The 16,876-nt window shown below is 41.0% G+C and overlaps 1 long non-coding RNA gene across 1 annotated transcript in view; it reads right to left on the reverse strand.

Moving 5' to 3' along the window:
• Nucleotides 1–16,876, reverse strand: part of LOC133224132 (uncharacterized) — a 173,207-nt gene that overhangs the window by 34,902 nt on the left and 121,429 nt on the right. The gene's annotated exons all lie outside the window — the stretch shown is intronic.

Consider the following 16,876-nt stretch of genomic DNA (forward strand, 5'->3'; position numbering starts at 1 on the left):
TCTGATCCTTTTGCAGAGGTGCTTGCAGAGGTGCATGCAGAAATGCTACACTTGATAAGAGAGCTCCTTCACAATTATTTTCTTTTTTACAGGTCATTAGAGAGTAGACACTGTTGCATCCTTTCTCACAACTTTAGAAGCAGTAATTGAATACTGACGTGCTAGCCATAATTGGTAATCCATGCTCTGTCACTCATTTTCTCACTTCCCTCTCTAGTGGGCAGGAAAGAATTTCTGAGGGTTATGATGACACCAATGAGTTCTCCAGGGTTTTGTGTATTTGTTTTCATCAGTTATACTTAACATATGGTATTTGCATGTCCTCTTCACAAACACTTGAATGCTGACCTGGAACGCAGCACCCAAGAGAGTGCTGCCAGCTTCTAGCTCCTGACTTACATATGTAACAAGCAGCATCACGTCAATCTAAAACACAGTTCTTTGCCCAGTCAATAAAGCTGCAATCCGATGTGGGAGCCTCCCCCCAGCATGTACAGAGGAGGGAAAAGGGAGGTTTGGGAAGGCCACCAGTTGTCCCAGAAATGAGGCACATCTAAGTGACACACAAAACCTGTCTGAGTTCAACTACATGTGATAACAAAAGATTTTGTCTTTACAATTAGCCAGACACAGCTGTTTCAGTTCATTGCCTGTATTTGTACACTGGCCAGACCAACAGGGGGGTCTGTGTCACGCTATATATTTTGTAGCTGAAGACAAATACAATTCATAACGGAGTCTGGAACGTGAGTCCCTGTGTGACAACAAACCATGTTTATTTGCTCTTTCTTTCATAATCTTCACAATTTAGTGCAACCCTTAATACAGCAGTTTGAGCTGTGAGGAAAATGGAAATAAGATTGTATTGAACAAGTGTCATCATTTTGCAGTACCAGGCAAAAAACTCTTTAACCCCAGATTTACTGGACTTGACTACTATTAGTGCACCATCAGACTGAAAGGATGCAGTTAAGAAAAGGTAGGAAACTGGCTTTGTGCAAGTATCTTTTGCTTCTTTGTTTGCCTGCTTGCCACATCATAATCTCATCCTAAAAATCTGTCCATTCAATGTCACAAATATATCTGAAGTCCTTGTCACTTGTTTCTACTGCAGGGTACTCACAAGATGCTTTTAGAGAAAGTACTCAAGCAGTAGGTAGCTGGAGGCTAAATCCGGCATACAGTGACTATAACAAACTATGACATCTGTCACAGCTCCTCTTGGATAAACCTTTAATGATTGCTCTGACTAGAGAAGACGACATCTGAAGTCAGTAACTGAATAATGCTAATGATACTTCATAAACAGCACAGTTCAAATATAATGATGCATTTCTCTCAAGAAAGACGCTGAGAGGGGTCTGACTGGCAGATATTTACCCCCTGTCCTTTTTTCTATCCACAAACATCCTTGTGAAGTGCTGCAGGCAGGGAGCTCTCATTTTATGCATCCCAAACTGCAGCAGAGACCAGTGTCTGACAGAGGGAATACATGAGTCAAACATGTCAATACAGATGATACAATTTCATCTATGTATTCTTTGGCATCAGTCTGTATCTATTAAATAATGGCACATGGGTATCATCTGGTTGCATATGCAGTACCGCTTCAACCTCAGCAGCAGTAATTCCCATTATTGCAAGTTGGTTAAGTTCTCTGGGGCAAGGAATGTGCTTTCCTCTGCACTGGTATCAGTAATCAGTTCTATTTTTGGGATGCTGTGGATTACAGCAGAGGAAATCAGGTGTGCCAGGTGTAGAGCTCCACAGACGGGTCAGGCCATCACCAGTGAGCTAACAGCCTGAAGAGGCAAGACACACAACAGAAATATCATCCCACACTCGGAGCTGATGTGTAGAGAGGTGACACATTTTGCCCAGGGTCACAGAGAGGGCTGTGTCAGAATGCAAACCCACATCCTCCAAGTCCTAGTCCAGTATCTCTGTTAGAAGTTGTTTCTTAACTGCTATACTGAATATACTTGCAGTATTTTCTATGTGCCTATGACTAATGCTGCTGCATCAGATGTGCCTGCATCTGTTTAAGGAGCAAATATTTGAACCACAAATTCATTTTTTTTGAAGATGTGACTGTTAATAACAGTTCCTACGCTTTCCCAGTAACCATTCCCCATTAGCCACAGTAGAACCTCAGAACTGGCCGATGACTGACAACTGTTACACAGGGCAGTATCCCTGTGTCACTTATTCACAAAACCTGTCATCACTTCTTGTCAGTAATCTTGATCTACTTATGATTTAATTTATGCCTTGTGTGTCATAAGCCACCACTTAATTTTTTTTCAAAGCAATCAAATGAACTCTTTTGTTGATCAGCCTCATTTCTTTGACAGATGCTGAAATTAGACTATTTTGAGAGCAGCTCTTACCATTCTGGCAAGTAAGTAACATACCAGCACCACTGCTAGCAGCTTTCAACTCCAGGACTCTCGATATAATAGGAGCAACAATACAAAATTCCCTACAGTAAGGAAAGGGAAGTCTGACAGCATATAATTCACGCCAACATTAAGCTAATGACAGGGAATTTGTGACAACACAAGACTGGATTTTGAACTGTTGCTGAGCGTGCCAAGCTTTGCTTTAATTTAAGCGGATTCCTAATGCGAACTTTACCCATGTGCTTTGGGCAAGATTCTCACCACACATCATCTTCCCACAGTGACAGTCACTAATGTGTGCCCTGAAACACAGGTACGGAGCTTGACCCCTCACTATCAGCATCAAGACAAGGGAAGTGTGCTTCCCAAATGAAAAGGTAATTGCAAAATTTAAAGAGGGAATGTAGTATTGAGAAAGTCGTTTTGTTGGAAGCTAATATTGGCTCCTCTTCCATCTGCAGGACAGCACTCCCACGAGGTATATCTCAAGGCCTAGAATGCTTCCAAATTTTCAGCGTTTCACTGAAAAGGGCCACCTGGGGAGTAAAGGCCATTCATGTAACTTAGTTTTACTTGTTGGTAGCAGCTAATGACAAGAACTGTATTTTCAGATTATTCTCCCATTATTGTTCAGTACTACAGCGATATCAGGAGCTTCTAACCCAGCAGGAAAACGCACTGTCCAAGGCTTCCAAGGAGTGAAACAAGACTGAGGAAAATTTTAAAGTGAAAGGAGCAAAGGCAGAGATTTTTAAGAAGCCATCTGAGCTGCCCATTAGCACACAGGAAAATACCAGCACCTGCAGTGCAGTCTTTGGGAATCTCCCCCTGGATTGCCACAGTCTTTCAGAGAGGGACCAAACGGCCCCCAGAGGTCCCTTCCAGCCTCAAATGTTCTGTGACTCTGAGATCATTGGGTGACATCACACCAGCTCCCTCCCCTCAGCTCGCACAGGTCCATTCCATCAGGTCATATGGACTTCTGTATACACAGCTTGTTTAAATGTTCCCTAACCTGATCCACCTCAATCAGGGGAAAGTCTTCCTTGCTCAGGAATTTCCCTGGTCCCAGGACCTGGGATTTCTGAAGGCCGGTCTTACCAGTAAGCACAGAGCTAAAGAATTCATTGAGTTCCTTGGCATTTTTCATGTTTTTGTCACCAGGTCCCCTTCCCATCCCTCTCCAGATTCAACTCCAGAAGAGCTGTGGCTTGCCTAACTCCATCCCTGCATGCTGGGACAAGGTCTTGGTTAGTCCTCCTGGTTCACCTGTTCCTGCTCCCACCTCTCATATGCTTCCAAACCCAACAGAAGATAGCCATGCTATGAATACAGAAACAAACTGTATTCATTCATCTGAATAAACTACTCATGGCTTAGAATGCACCACTTTGGTTACATGTATTCACAAACTGGGTTTATTTTTCAAATACCTAACCTAGGGCCAAAAGAGGCAACCCATAAAAGACACCATTTAAGGACTGTTCCAATTACAGCTGGGAGCGCCATAAAGCCATCACAGCAACAGCTGGTCAGATCCCAGATGGAATTCACAGCTACAGAGCCCTCAACAATTGCCCTCACAGAGTTTGTAGCACCACACACTTCAAGTCAAATGTGGAGGGAACAAATACATCAACTGAGTCATCTTCCTGCCAATAATTTCCTGTAACTTGTGTCATTTGAAAAGCAGCTCCAAATTAAATCTGAGCTGATACCTTAGCACCAGCTCTTACAAAACATGAAGAACAACAGAAATTCAGCTCTGAATCTGCATGTGAACAACCCAGTAGGGCAGCCTCCCTGGAACAGGACAAACACCTCAAGATTTCAAACGCAGGTGCATCGGCTGTTTTGTACAACGTCAGAAAGCCAGAACCCAAAGCATGCTGTTTTCAAATCACTGTAGGCTCAGAGAGCAGGAAGAGGAAACAGCACAATTAATCCTTTTCATATAACACACAAAACAATGAGAGATTCCTCTCCACTAGACCCAAGACAGGCAAAATAGTAGGCATATGCATGGGACAGTACATGAAAGATCAGGCCCTCTGCTAGATAAGAGAGATGTAAAAGCCATCTTCCTTCTCAGCTGTCATCCTCCCTTGGTATTAGCATTGCTGATCTATGTTTTATTTCAGCATCATTCTGTGCAAACTTATATTAATTTTATAACCGCAACCACAGATTTAGATTTCTGTAATGACTGACCAGTAAACAGCAAAAGCTATGTTGTGAGTTATAATTTGTTCTAGTAAGACTTAGACAAAAACAAACTAGAGCTTTTCTTGTGATTTTGCATTCATCAGAATCTTTTGTAAGGGTTTAAAAAAAAGCCTAATTTCAAACAGTCATGGTAAACTTTAGCACAGATTAAAGTGGGCATAAATATTTGTAATCAGAACTTCTCCATGCTGAACATAAACCAATAACAACATGATGATTACACACATAAGCACGCAGATACACACACATATATACTGTGACCACATTTATCCCTTTTGCTAAACTACTTCCTTGTAGGGTGAAAGGTCAGACTAATCAGACATAAATTAACTACAGCTGGAAAAAAACTTTAGAAAGAAAATGCTTAAAATAATTGCACTGCTTTTTATAACCACATGATTGCTTCTTTCAAAGCTCACCAGTTGGCATGCGTGCAAATGCAGCAGAGCTAACAGTTAACGAAAGGGGGAATTAGAGAGGAAGTATTCACTCAGTTAATCCAAATGCATGTATGTACATACATGGAGACAGCAAATGCTCCTGGTTTGTTTAGTAAATAATCATGTATAGATAGTCATGGGATACCTTCACACATGTTAAAAAGAAAGCGACAGGCTGCTTTTTGTGCAGAAATAAATAAGAGGTTTTAAGTAAAATAATTTCCAGCACCACCCACTCGAACAACAATATTGTCATGGGTTCATTTTACGACTCCAAATGGCAATGCAAGTTTTTGCCTGTTTGGAAATGTAATGTCAAAGCAACTTCTTGTTTTAATTTAAGCAAGCAAAAGCTGCCAACTGTTTTTGTTTCCCAGCCAAGAAGAATTTATCTTACACATTTATTAAGTCATCATCTACTTAATTACAATCATTTTGTAAATAGTGTAATAGAATGAAGACAGCCATCCAGTGCTGTTAGGCTAAAACTGATATGAGACACAAATGGGCCAGGCCTCAAAGCAGTGCAAAGTCACTGTCACTCCACTGGTATCAGTGGAAATACCCAAGTTTACATCAGCTAAAGAAACAAACCACCTACATCAGTTACAAATATTAAGTGTGTTTTCTCCAGCCAGACCTGCCTCATCCAAACTCCTATCCATCTTCCAAACTGGTGTTCTCACTTAAAGCAGCTGCTCTTGGTGGTGTCTTACTTCTCTGCTGTTATTTGGGTAGAGAAGGAGAAATAAATCTCAGGGGAAATAGAGCGCAGTGGATAGAACCTCATTCATGGAGCACAAGTGTATAAAGAAAAGCTTGACTGACGAACGCTTTCACTATACTTGTGTAAAACCTCCATGCCCAAAGTTTTGAGTCTTAAAATAGTATGGAAGTTGATGTGTGGCTTTCTGGGGGTTGGTTTGCTTGTTTGGTTGATTTTTTTTAAGCAGACTGATAAGAAAAAGCTAAGACATTTTTTCTTTGGGGGAGGATACCTGATTCTATTGAGCAGATAATACCCTATTTCTCATTCTCCAGGAGACACTAAAATCATACTAAATTGATGAGATCAAAAATTATTCCCTCCATGTTCTAATAGAAGAAAACAAGGAGGCCAAATTCTGGTCTTAAATGCAACTGTAAAGAAAGTTACTCCAAACCTTCAGCGAAGCAAAAACACTGACGGAGCAAACTCTGGCTCTCTGTCAATTTTCTGAAGGCTACTTTACATATAAAAAAGTTACACTGGATTAACAAAATTATGTGGTTTTAAAATAGATAATTAAAGCAATACAGCTTTATGTGAAAGTACCCTTGAAATAAACTTAACCTAGTTTATAGGAGTTTAGCTGCACTGGTTAATTTACAACGCAGCTGTAAATTGCAGTGAAAACGGTTGGCAGCAGCAGTCTTCAACATTCTTACTTATATCAGCACAATGGTTTACATGAGCTTAGTTTAAAAAGAGCCTTAAACCACATCAATATCCATGCTGAGTCAAGCTCTTGCATCCTCCTCTCCTTGCTTTGTTAGTTTTTCTAGCCCAATTGTAAAAACACATAGCATTATTTGATAAATACAGGTCTATCATAAGAGGACAGCCAAACCTAGGATATTTGGACACTGGCTGAAATGAAAATATTCTTTCCCTTGTCTGCTCTGACATTCAAATACAAATAAAAGGGGATGCTAATGCAGAATCTTTGCTCCTTGTATCATCTGAATGAGAGAGAAACTACAGCTCTGCTTTTCTCTGCTTATTTCACACAAACCCCATATAATAAATTAAAGGGATTTGAGTCTGTGCAAGGATCCATCAGTGAAGTTAAGTTTTATTTTTATCCCAAACAGTTATACAACTGTAATTTGCTATAGATATCTATGAAGAAATGCCTTATTCCATTGTACATTTTTTTTCCTCTGCCCATGACAGAAGACCCCTCATGGGAGCTAACTGTACATGTGCATCTCGCTGGGAGGACGGCACCACTGTAGCCATCCTCCCATGGCATTTACTCCACAGACTCCAGGGGTAGAGCACACTGCATATCAGCAAAACACTTAAGCAGGTGCCTAACTTTAATTACCTGCTTACAATCTGCATGCCTGAGAGGTTTATGACCCACTTATAATGCCTTCTGTTGTAAATCCTAATCTTTGACTTTTCCAAAAGAAGGGAAACGGGAAGAGCAGAGACAAGCCTTTGCTCCTGGATAGAAATCAGTAGCTTGTCATAGATGGAGAGCAGCTGCTGTGAGACTCAGAAGAGCCAAAGAATCAATTTTCAGCTGTTGCTTGCTCAGAAGCAGCCCTGGGCTGAGGTGCAGCTCATTGCCTGTTGCAGGTTAGCCGATGTGCTCTGCCTGCACTGAGGCATCCTGGTACATGCGCTGCTGCACAGCAGCTTGCTCAGTGGAGGTGGCTCAGTCATGCGTCCTCTATCGTCTTGCCCTGCTCTCCCAAGATGAATATATGGACGTAATGTGAAAAAGAGCAGAATTCACAGACATGACATGTTATTTCAAATCTGTCTGGGTTTTTTTTCCTTCCCTTTTCATTCAAGGAAGCGTTCGGATTCCCAAGCTGCTGTTTGCACCAATGTTAGAATGCTGCCTATTGTAAATTGCAAATTAGGTCGCAAAGACATTTCAACAACTAGTAAAACTACTGGTTCATCTGAAATTACATTTTCAGGATTCAGAACAAGTTACCTCATCACCATAAATGACCCCATTGTCCAAAAACACAATAAGGAATGTCTTAGAAAGAGACAAAGATGACATTATTTTCCTTGGTCTCTATTAATAGAGATTCCCCCAAACAGAAGAATCATTTGAGTGGAGTTATATTTGGAGGCAAATAATGAATAGGTCCTTCTAGTTATTCACAAGACTACACTGTTGAGAAAGTTACAGTTATTTAGGTTCTTTTTTTTTTTTAACTGCACACTCCTGAATGACAGCACATGCAATTAGTTGTTTGCTTTCAGAAAATAAACTTCATTGTACAAAGAATTTCTTTCCATCATTTTTTAATGCGCCCAATTATTAGCAAAATGTTGAAGTATCTCAGATATGAGCAGGATCCCTCATGAAATAAGAAATTTTATTTGCTAACAGCATTAAGTCATCTGAATTTTCAGCTGCATCTGATCTTCACCTCATATGGAAGTAGCCTTCCTGTAGAGGGAATTTCTGCAGACAGATTCAGGCAACATAGAGCTAATATCACGTCTGCAGCCCTGGGACAGAAAACAAAAGGGTTTAAAGCTACCCACAAACTTGAACAAGAAGGTTAGATAGCGTTGCTGTCACTGCTGGCAACAGCTACCTGACTGCTGGGTAAACTGAAGGGCAGAGCGGGCAAGGGAAAGTGAGAGGTAAAAGTGCTATGAAAATATACCTCCGGTCAGCCAGAAGGGCTGTGGGGAGATGGTGCTTAAGAAGGAAACAACATTTTGTAACAGAGAAGACATAAACACCTCTAGATCTCTGCATCCAACAGGGACTAAGAATATTTTTTTTATTTTTTTTTAATTGAAATTTAAGGTTTCAGAAAGCAAGGTACTTAAAATGTGTGTGTTCTCTGCACCTACTGAGAAGATGCTGTACTGGCAATAGATGGAGAAGTAATACAGACACAAAAGAGGAGTCAAAGCTTCCTTTGGTCCCCGGCTGTTATTAACAGTTATTGAGCAGCTTTTAAGTGTGCTGAGGATGGGCCAGAGTAAGCGGAGGCAACGCAGTCTCCTGGCTTAGAGCTGCATGCGGCCAAGCTTCTGGTTTTGCAAAAGGCAAATAACCCACCAGGAGCGCCTTGATGAACACTTCAAACATCCAGTTTAACTTGTTTATGGCTGGCCTGGGTATTCCCAAGCTGCCCAGCTGCGCTGCTGTTACCAACCCGCTCCCTCGGGAGCGACTCTATGCAGCCAGCGCTTCTTGGAGGTCAGCAGCAGAGCCTGCAGGTTCATGGCTCAGAGCAGATGCTGTTTTTCCTGACCTGTAGTGAAATTCCTGTGCAAGTGTTTTAAAGCCCAAGATGTCACCAAGGCCACAGTGTCCTGACTTTCCGGGCCCTCCTTCTGGAGCCTGGCTATAACAGCCCAGTGCCTGCAGCCCAGCCCAACCCAGTTCTCTCAGCATAGACCCTTGTTTCTCTCAAAACACAGAAGAAAGCTGCCAAAGTTTCTGGGAGAACCAGTCAAGACCCATCTCAGTAGCTTGCAGCTAACGGGTACTATAAAGTATCTGTGCCAAATGTGCTTCACCTTTACTATCTTACCTTTTTACACAGCATTTTTCTTTTTATAATGATGTTCCCATTATCTCAGCCCTATCTTCCCATCCCATAGCTATAGGCCATTATCCTTGTTTATATAAAAAATTAATTACAATTGAAAAGGTAGAATAATAAAGGAGAAAATTGTTTTTTTTTTTGGCAGCCCTACTTACCTTATTTATATTGGCATTTTGAGACTCCATCATAACGTAAGTTGCACCCTCAACTTGCATAATATATCCTGCTTTCCCCCAGCAGTAGCTCGGTGATATAACTTGTCCATCTAGAATCCTACCATTTTCTGCTTCTTCTACCTACTCTTGTCAGAGGGACATTCAATATCCCAGCTTTCCATCACCACAGCAAGAAAAGAAAATAAATTAAAGAATTCAGAAGAACACAAAAACAACTCTGTGGACCAAATCACTCTCAAATCTAAGAGCTGCAGTAAAGGATTTGAATTGGCATAATTACTGGCAGCTCCGAGATGTGCGTGAATTGGGTTTGCAAAGAAATTGTTGTTAGTCCCCAGGTCTTCTCTTTTGCTTGCTGAAAACTCACACACTATTGGCTGGAAATACTTGTACTACCTCTTTATCCTGTAATGCTATGGACTTTTCTTGGGAAAAGGCTTGTTCCAAAGCATTCTACTACCAAGTATGGAGATTGACACCGCTTTTCTTCTGGCAATTACAGAAGATTTCTCCAATCTTATTCTTAAATTCCCATTATTAGAAAATAAGTAAATAAAACAGTCCAGGTGGTAAGAATAGGAGGAAATATTGTGAGAGGGAAGTTTTAATAAGCTGTCTCAAAGCTCTGTTTTTAAATGAGGTTTCCAGAAAATTACCTATAACGTCCATGGCTCCACCTGACTAACAATTATCCACGTCATCTTTTTGCAGAAAGGAAGAAAAAAGCCAATAGCCATGAACTTATGACTTACAGGGGAGGAGTGAGTCAGTGAAAAGAGTGCTGAGGCTGCACTGCTGCTGACGTTATAACATGGCATATACTCAATCATATTTTTCATATAATAATCTGGATGTGCTTCTATCTTCCCACCTGCAAATGCTGTCACCAGGCAATGCAAGACATTAATTTGAAACATGACATCTCTGCTGATGTGTTCAGTACATATTATGAATAAAAGTGGCTGTATACACAGACTGGCTTTTCAATTTGCTCATGAACTACTTGATAAACCACAGAACTGAAAATAAGACAAATAAGATGGCTTGCAAATACTTCCATCTGCTTATTAAGGCTCGATTAACATTCCCACAGATGCAGTAGGGGGGGTGGAATCCAGTTTTAAAAGTAAATAGGTCAAACAAATTACATATGGAATCTGGAACTGTTAAAGCACGACAAGTACATGCCTTGATTAATAAGTAATTACCCGTACAGCAGCAATGTCTTCATTTCTGGCCACTAGATTTTTGTTAGTAATTTAAATTACGTCTGTAAAATGTGGAGGGGTTAAAATCACAATCTTTGCCATTATCCCAGTGCCTAGTTATTGGATGTCTCTCAAGGCACGTTTTCTTAAGCAAATGGAACTGCATGAGTTGCATGCTGTGCACTGCAAAATGTATTTTGCAACTTTACTCTCAGTAATGAAATTGTTACAGAGCTCTTCTACACCCCAGACTTCACACAGCTATTGCTACACCCTGATAACACTTTAAGCGTTTTTTACCTTATAATAATGAACAAAAATAGAAAAGGTTGGTTCAAATTCCTAACATCCAAGAAAAGACAGCAAGTTTGGGTTTTTCCAAGCAGTCTACATGAAAGTAGTCTAGTGGGCTAATTCTTGGGATGGGTAGAGCTGGCATACAGTATTTTATCAGATTATATTAGTCTCAGCACTCATCTCCAAGAGAGCAGTAGTTCAGATTATGAGCTCTGGTTAGCAGTCCCAGCCAGTTTAACACTCTTCTGTTTCAGGATGGCGGTGATTCCTGAGGCTCAGAGGAAGAAGGACATACCCTTGGTTAGTCTGGACTGCCCTGAAGTCCAGGTGTTTGATAACTCCCACCTCAGTTCCTCATTGCCCCCCTGTGCTCTGTTGGATTTTGTGCAATTAAATCACAGCTGGAGGTTCATCAGGATAGCTGTGTAAAAATCTGACACCATGGCATTCTGCTTTTTGCAGATTAAACCTCCATGACTTCCCACTGTCCCATAATACATTTATCTTGTGCTGCATTAACCTCACCAAATAAGGTTCATATCAGAGACCCTGGGATTGTACGTGTGCAAAGCTGACACTTCGGCATAGATCTGTCAACTCTGGACACCCAATGTCCTGATGCCTTCCTCTAAGGTATGTGTGACAGGCACAGAAGCAGCAGAGCTCTCATCAGTGAGTTTAACATCACAGCAGAGAGCCCACATCTTCCCTGAGAAAAGAAACAAAACAGGAAGAATGAGGTAAAAAGGGGCTAAAACCTTCCAGTACAGATCATTTTCCTTTTTCCCTAACCCACCTAAAGCCTGGCAAAACAAATACCTTCAAAAGCCTTCACATCACAGACGCAGTAACTTTCTAAAAACACAATTAGCTGTTTCTGAAGGAGTTTTGGGCTGCTCTGCTCTAGGCTGCAGCGTCAAAGCCTCCCCCAGGGCAGGGGAGAAGCCCCACACTGGCAACACTTTCAGAGTAGAAAGTGTTTAAAAGTAGGACTTCAGAACTAAATAAAACTCTTTTGACAATAATGAAAGTAATAATGAACTTTCTTTTTGTGTCAGTTTTGCTCTGTTAGTTACTTGATAATGCGATGCACTATAAATGGCTTGAAAGAAGATTCCTTGTCAGTCTGTGGTGCCTGGGGGTAATTCGAGCTCCTCAGCCCTCACAAGTAATTAAAGATAATCAGTGAAAAATGTGAGGGTCTGTTGTACTCCGCATTCCAAACCCCACCTACAACAGGAACAGCACACTAAATGATTATTTAAATGTAATCTTTTTCCAGAGTGATCGGTGGGGGACAGAAGTTATTTGTTTGCTGGTGCTCCTCTGCTCCCCAAAACCAAGAAACAGTCAAAAAACAGTTCCAAGAGGATCGATACTGACCAAAACATGCTTGAAACTCTGAACTGGCTTTGGTGGCTTACTTCATTTAATAGATTTCTATCAGCAGTGTTTACCTTCAGGTATATTAAATGACAGAGCCAACCAGCTCCATCTCCTGAATTGGGATTAGTTTACCACAGAATATTCATAGGAACAAATAACAGCTTCAACAAATAATGGAATAATAATTCTAGCAACAGTATCTATACCAGGGAAGGTTTCCCAGGTACTTAGTGGACAACAACTCCCACTGAAACCTTATTTATCATGAGGAACAGCAAGAGTTACAGGCCAGTGAACGACGTTGAAAAATCAAGCCACTTATTCAGGTGCAGACTCAGCAAGGGAGCTGCTGAGTGTTGAGCAATTTGGGAAATCTGGTTGAGACTGTCTTTAATTTCTCGCACTCTTTGAACTCACTGGCACAAGTCCTGCTCGGTGTGCTCAGGGAAACCTGGAGCCGCCAGCTCCAGCCATGCGAAGGGCTGCCTCCCATCAAGGTGTGAGATGCCTTGCATTATGCTGGCTGGAAGGGTGGCAGCAATAAACATGAAGCACCAGAAGCAGGGGGTGATTTTGGCTGGGTTTGTTGTGTTGCTTTCCCATTTACAGACGCACTGGACCATGGAACAACAGAAAGCAAAGCTGGTCTGAGGCAGTCAGTGGAGGCTGCAGCAAGGCACATCCTCCAACCAGCAAGAAAGGGTTCTGTAAACCTGCACTTACTCATTGCCTTACACTGAGCAGCCTCTATTTCCCTTGCACTTACTGGGTGTCAGAAAATCCTATTTGACCTACTCAGGGGTCTGCTTCCGAAGGACAGAGCCCCCATTGACTACACAGGGGCAGAAGAGGCCAAAGGAAGACCAAAGAGTTATGTGTAGCAGAAGTTAAATCTGGGGGATTCGCTGACTCCTGAGCACTGTGAATGTGTGAGTGGACAGCATGAAATGCTGAGCCTCCTGCCCCTTCCCTGTCTAGAAAGCTCACCACTGCTGGCTTCGTTTGCATCTGGGAAATGTGCCTGTGAAACCAAGACATTTGAGATGCTTGGCACTGCTAAGAAAAGCACATGGTTACTGATTTCCAGTGCAGTGATCAAGCCCTGGGCAGATTTGGATGCTTGCTCCCAAGTTTGTAAGATTTAACCAAAGAATCGAAAGAGAGGAGCCAAATATTTATGGCAAGAAACCCATAACACACTGAAAGATACTTTATCAGGGGTTTCCAGCCTTCTCCAGTCTGTGGACCTCAAGCAATTTTCTAAACTGTTAGAAAGGCCTAGCAGATAGACCCAGGTATGGAGAATTTACAGTTCCTGACAACAGGCTTTGCTTTAATAGGTGCTTTTTTGTGGATTCCTTTGAAGTAGCCAAGAAAACCACATCACTACATCCATGATTCCACAGGCAACAGAAGATCATCAACTTCCAATCTATTTTGTCAAGTAAATGTATGTGTTTGTTTCTCCCACACTCCGCTGATGTGAAGTTTAACACTCAAATATTACCAGTTAAATACAAAACAAAACAAAACTGTTGATGCGTTATTTCACAATAAGTAATATAAAACCATGAATAATGGGTTCCAAATGATGTAAACATGTGTTTAGAGTACTGCTTAGAGCACTGATGCTGACCTAGATTTGACCTTCCCAACTATCCACAATCTATTCCTTCTTTAAAAACAAAAAATGTTGCCTAAAGCAAAGATCATGTTGTCTTCACAAATGATGAGTGTGGATTCTGTGTGACCGCAAATAACAGAATTGTGCACAGGTCATAATTGAAATGACCTTATAAAATATCCCATGGAAAAATATTTTCCAACAGACTAGATTCCACTGAATGTCATGTAGACCACACACTTTAATCCTGGTCCTACTGAAGTCATTGAGAGTTTTTCCATTGACTTCTATGTGTCCATGGTTTGGCCTTCATTAACCATGCATAGAGCATATCATAAAAACAAACATCAAAAATAAAAGTTGTTTTATAGTTCCCTAAAAAGCACGCCCATAGGGAGTGCTGGGGCAAAATGCACAAATCATTTTTTGGAGTGAGTTTGTAAAGAGTATTATCCCACTTAAAAAGAAAAATTAAGCCTGAGAAATTTAATTTAAGCCATATGGATGCACAAAGCATATAATTAATAAGGAAATGATGCCGATTGTTAATATAGACAACTGAAATCTCGTTATGTCAGGATTGTGCCAGCCTGGATTCATGCGAGGCGCATATAGCATTATGCAATCAATATAATGTTATTAACAGGACATTTCTAACGAATTTCATATAGAGACAATGTCACATCTTTTTAGCCCCCAAAAAAAGTAGTATGTCTACACAAGACACAATTATTGTAATTCAGACTTCTAATGATTTGTATAAAGACAAGAATGGGCTGTTTGTTATCATCTAAATCGGGGTGTGAACCAGCCCAGTGAGACCTCAAGAGCTACCGCCACAGCACCCTACACAGAGCCAGAAACACGCAGACATGCGAGATCCTGATGGGAAATTAAGGACATTGGAGGCAGGTAGTTAAAATCCACACTGTTCATGTTCTTAAAAGTGAAATCTCCCTCTGCATTGTCCGGATGCAGGCGCGGCTGGGAGCACGCATGCTGGTGCGCAGGGCAATTAAACAGCCTGTCCTTGAAAGTCCTGCAAATAGATGTTGCATCTGTCTAACTCAGCCTCAGCACAGAGAGTGACTCAAGTCCTGCCAAATCGAGTGTGACCTTCAATCTGCCACTCTCATGGTGAAAGGCAGGGAAGTAAATTACTTGGCCTTCTCTTTCTATTGAGGGTGAATACAAACGGGTCGCGGGGACCTGCCGCCGGCCTCGCGGGCTCCATCCCCAGTGGCACCCCACAGTTTACACAACCCGGGCTGAATGCCATAAAAGAGGGGCTCCATTCACCAGGGGCCCGCATGCAAAAGAGACGCCCATTAGATCATAGTAATTATTCCATTTACATCACACAGTGCCACAGTGGGACGTGAAGGACTCATCAAACACTTCTCTTCACCCAGGCCCCGGCTGCTAATGAGGCCCATGGCGGCATTGTGCCTCCCATTTACTCATGGCCGTGCCTGCCTGCCAACAACAGCTCAGCCCTCCAGACAGGCTGCCCCTTTCAGAGCCATTTATTCCGCGCCCAACCTCTGACCTCAAGGGTTATGACATCAGCAGCCCTGATTTGTGATCATTTTTATTGGCGGACATTCAACTCTTGTTTCCTGTGTTTAACTCTGCCTCCCTTTTTTTAGCTAAACTTATTGGTTCTAATAGGCATCTGCCAAAAGACTATAAAGTAAGCCAGAGCTTTCACAAAGAGGCTTCTGATCTTGCTATAAAAAGCCCCACAGCTACTATTTATGCCAATAATAACGAGTAATTCATTATCTAGGTGCACGAAATCTGTTAACCACTAAAATGTTGAACAATTTGGAGCAGATGTCCAACAATTTTATGAGTTTTAATTAAAATGTTCTATGTATTTTCATCAATACACCTGGGTTTTTAAATTTACAAAGATGTTACATGGGTGCACAACAGTATTTTGCAAATTGAATTTTTTTCAGAGGGGGATTAGGAGGGGATGATTTGGGCTAATCAGATGCTGATTTGTGGCAAATTTTTTCCCCATTAAGGTGTTGATGCAAAATCAAAGAGGAATTAGAGCTGAGATTTAAAAAGACAGCGCTTTCTTGGGACAAAGCAGAGATATTTCAGGAGTCACTGAACTTCAGTTTGTCTACTTGAAATAGAGAAGGGGAATTTGCATTTTGAAGCAGTCATTAATTTTAAAGCTAGTGTTCTAAATGGAAATTAAATATCTTTAGAGAACAGGTTCTCAAAACACATGTTTTTCATAATGCAGTTTGTTTAAGCACAGAGATTTTCATATAGCAGAAACAGAGGCATAATAACACACAGCATTCACTTTATCACGAATGCAAATAATCATTTTCCAAAAATTTGACATTATAAATCACTCTGCAAGCACATAATCACAAGTTTGCATGATTTATGTTTTTAAACATTTGTTAAAAAAAAATTTAAATACTTAGGAAGCTGATACTGAATAAAATATAAAATATTTTATCTATGCTCTTTCATTTGGGTAATGGGAAGCTTTTGGCCTGAAGTTAAAAGCTAACTAATTTTTAAAAAGGATGGGTTTACCTCAATTATAATCATAAACAAATTAACAAAAAAGAGGATCCTGTTCAACTAATTTCAAACTGTTACAGTCACAGATGATGATTGCAGGAAGTGGTTAAGTAATAGGAGAATTTTTATTGTAACAGTGAAGACTTAGTATAACCAGCCATACACAGATAATCTTTCCAGTGCTGTGCTTTCGGGGCTACTATGGATATATGGAGCAGATTTGGAGCTGTCACTACACAGTGTATCTCTAATGGAATCT

The sequence above is a fragment of the Neopsephotus bourkii genome, unplaced genomic scaffold, assembly GCF_033783945.1.
Source record: "Neopsephotus bourkii isolate Nb327-2 ecotype Australia unplaced genomic scaffold, CSIRO-AGI_Nbou_v1 NB_1663, whole genome shotgun sequence".
Lineage (NCBI taxonomy): Eukaryota > Metazoa > Chordata > Aves > Psittaciformes > Psittacidae > Neopsephotus > Neopsephotus bourkii.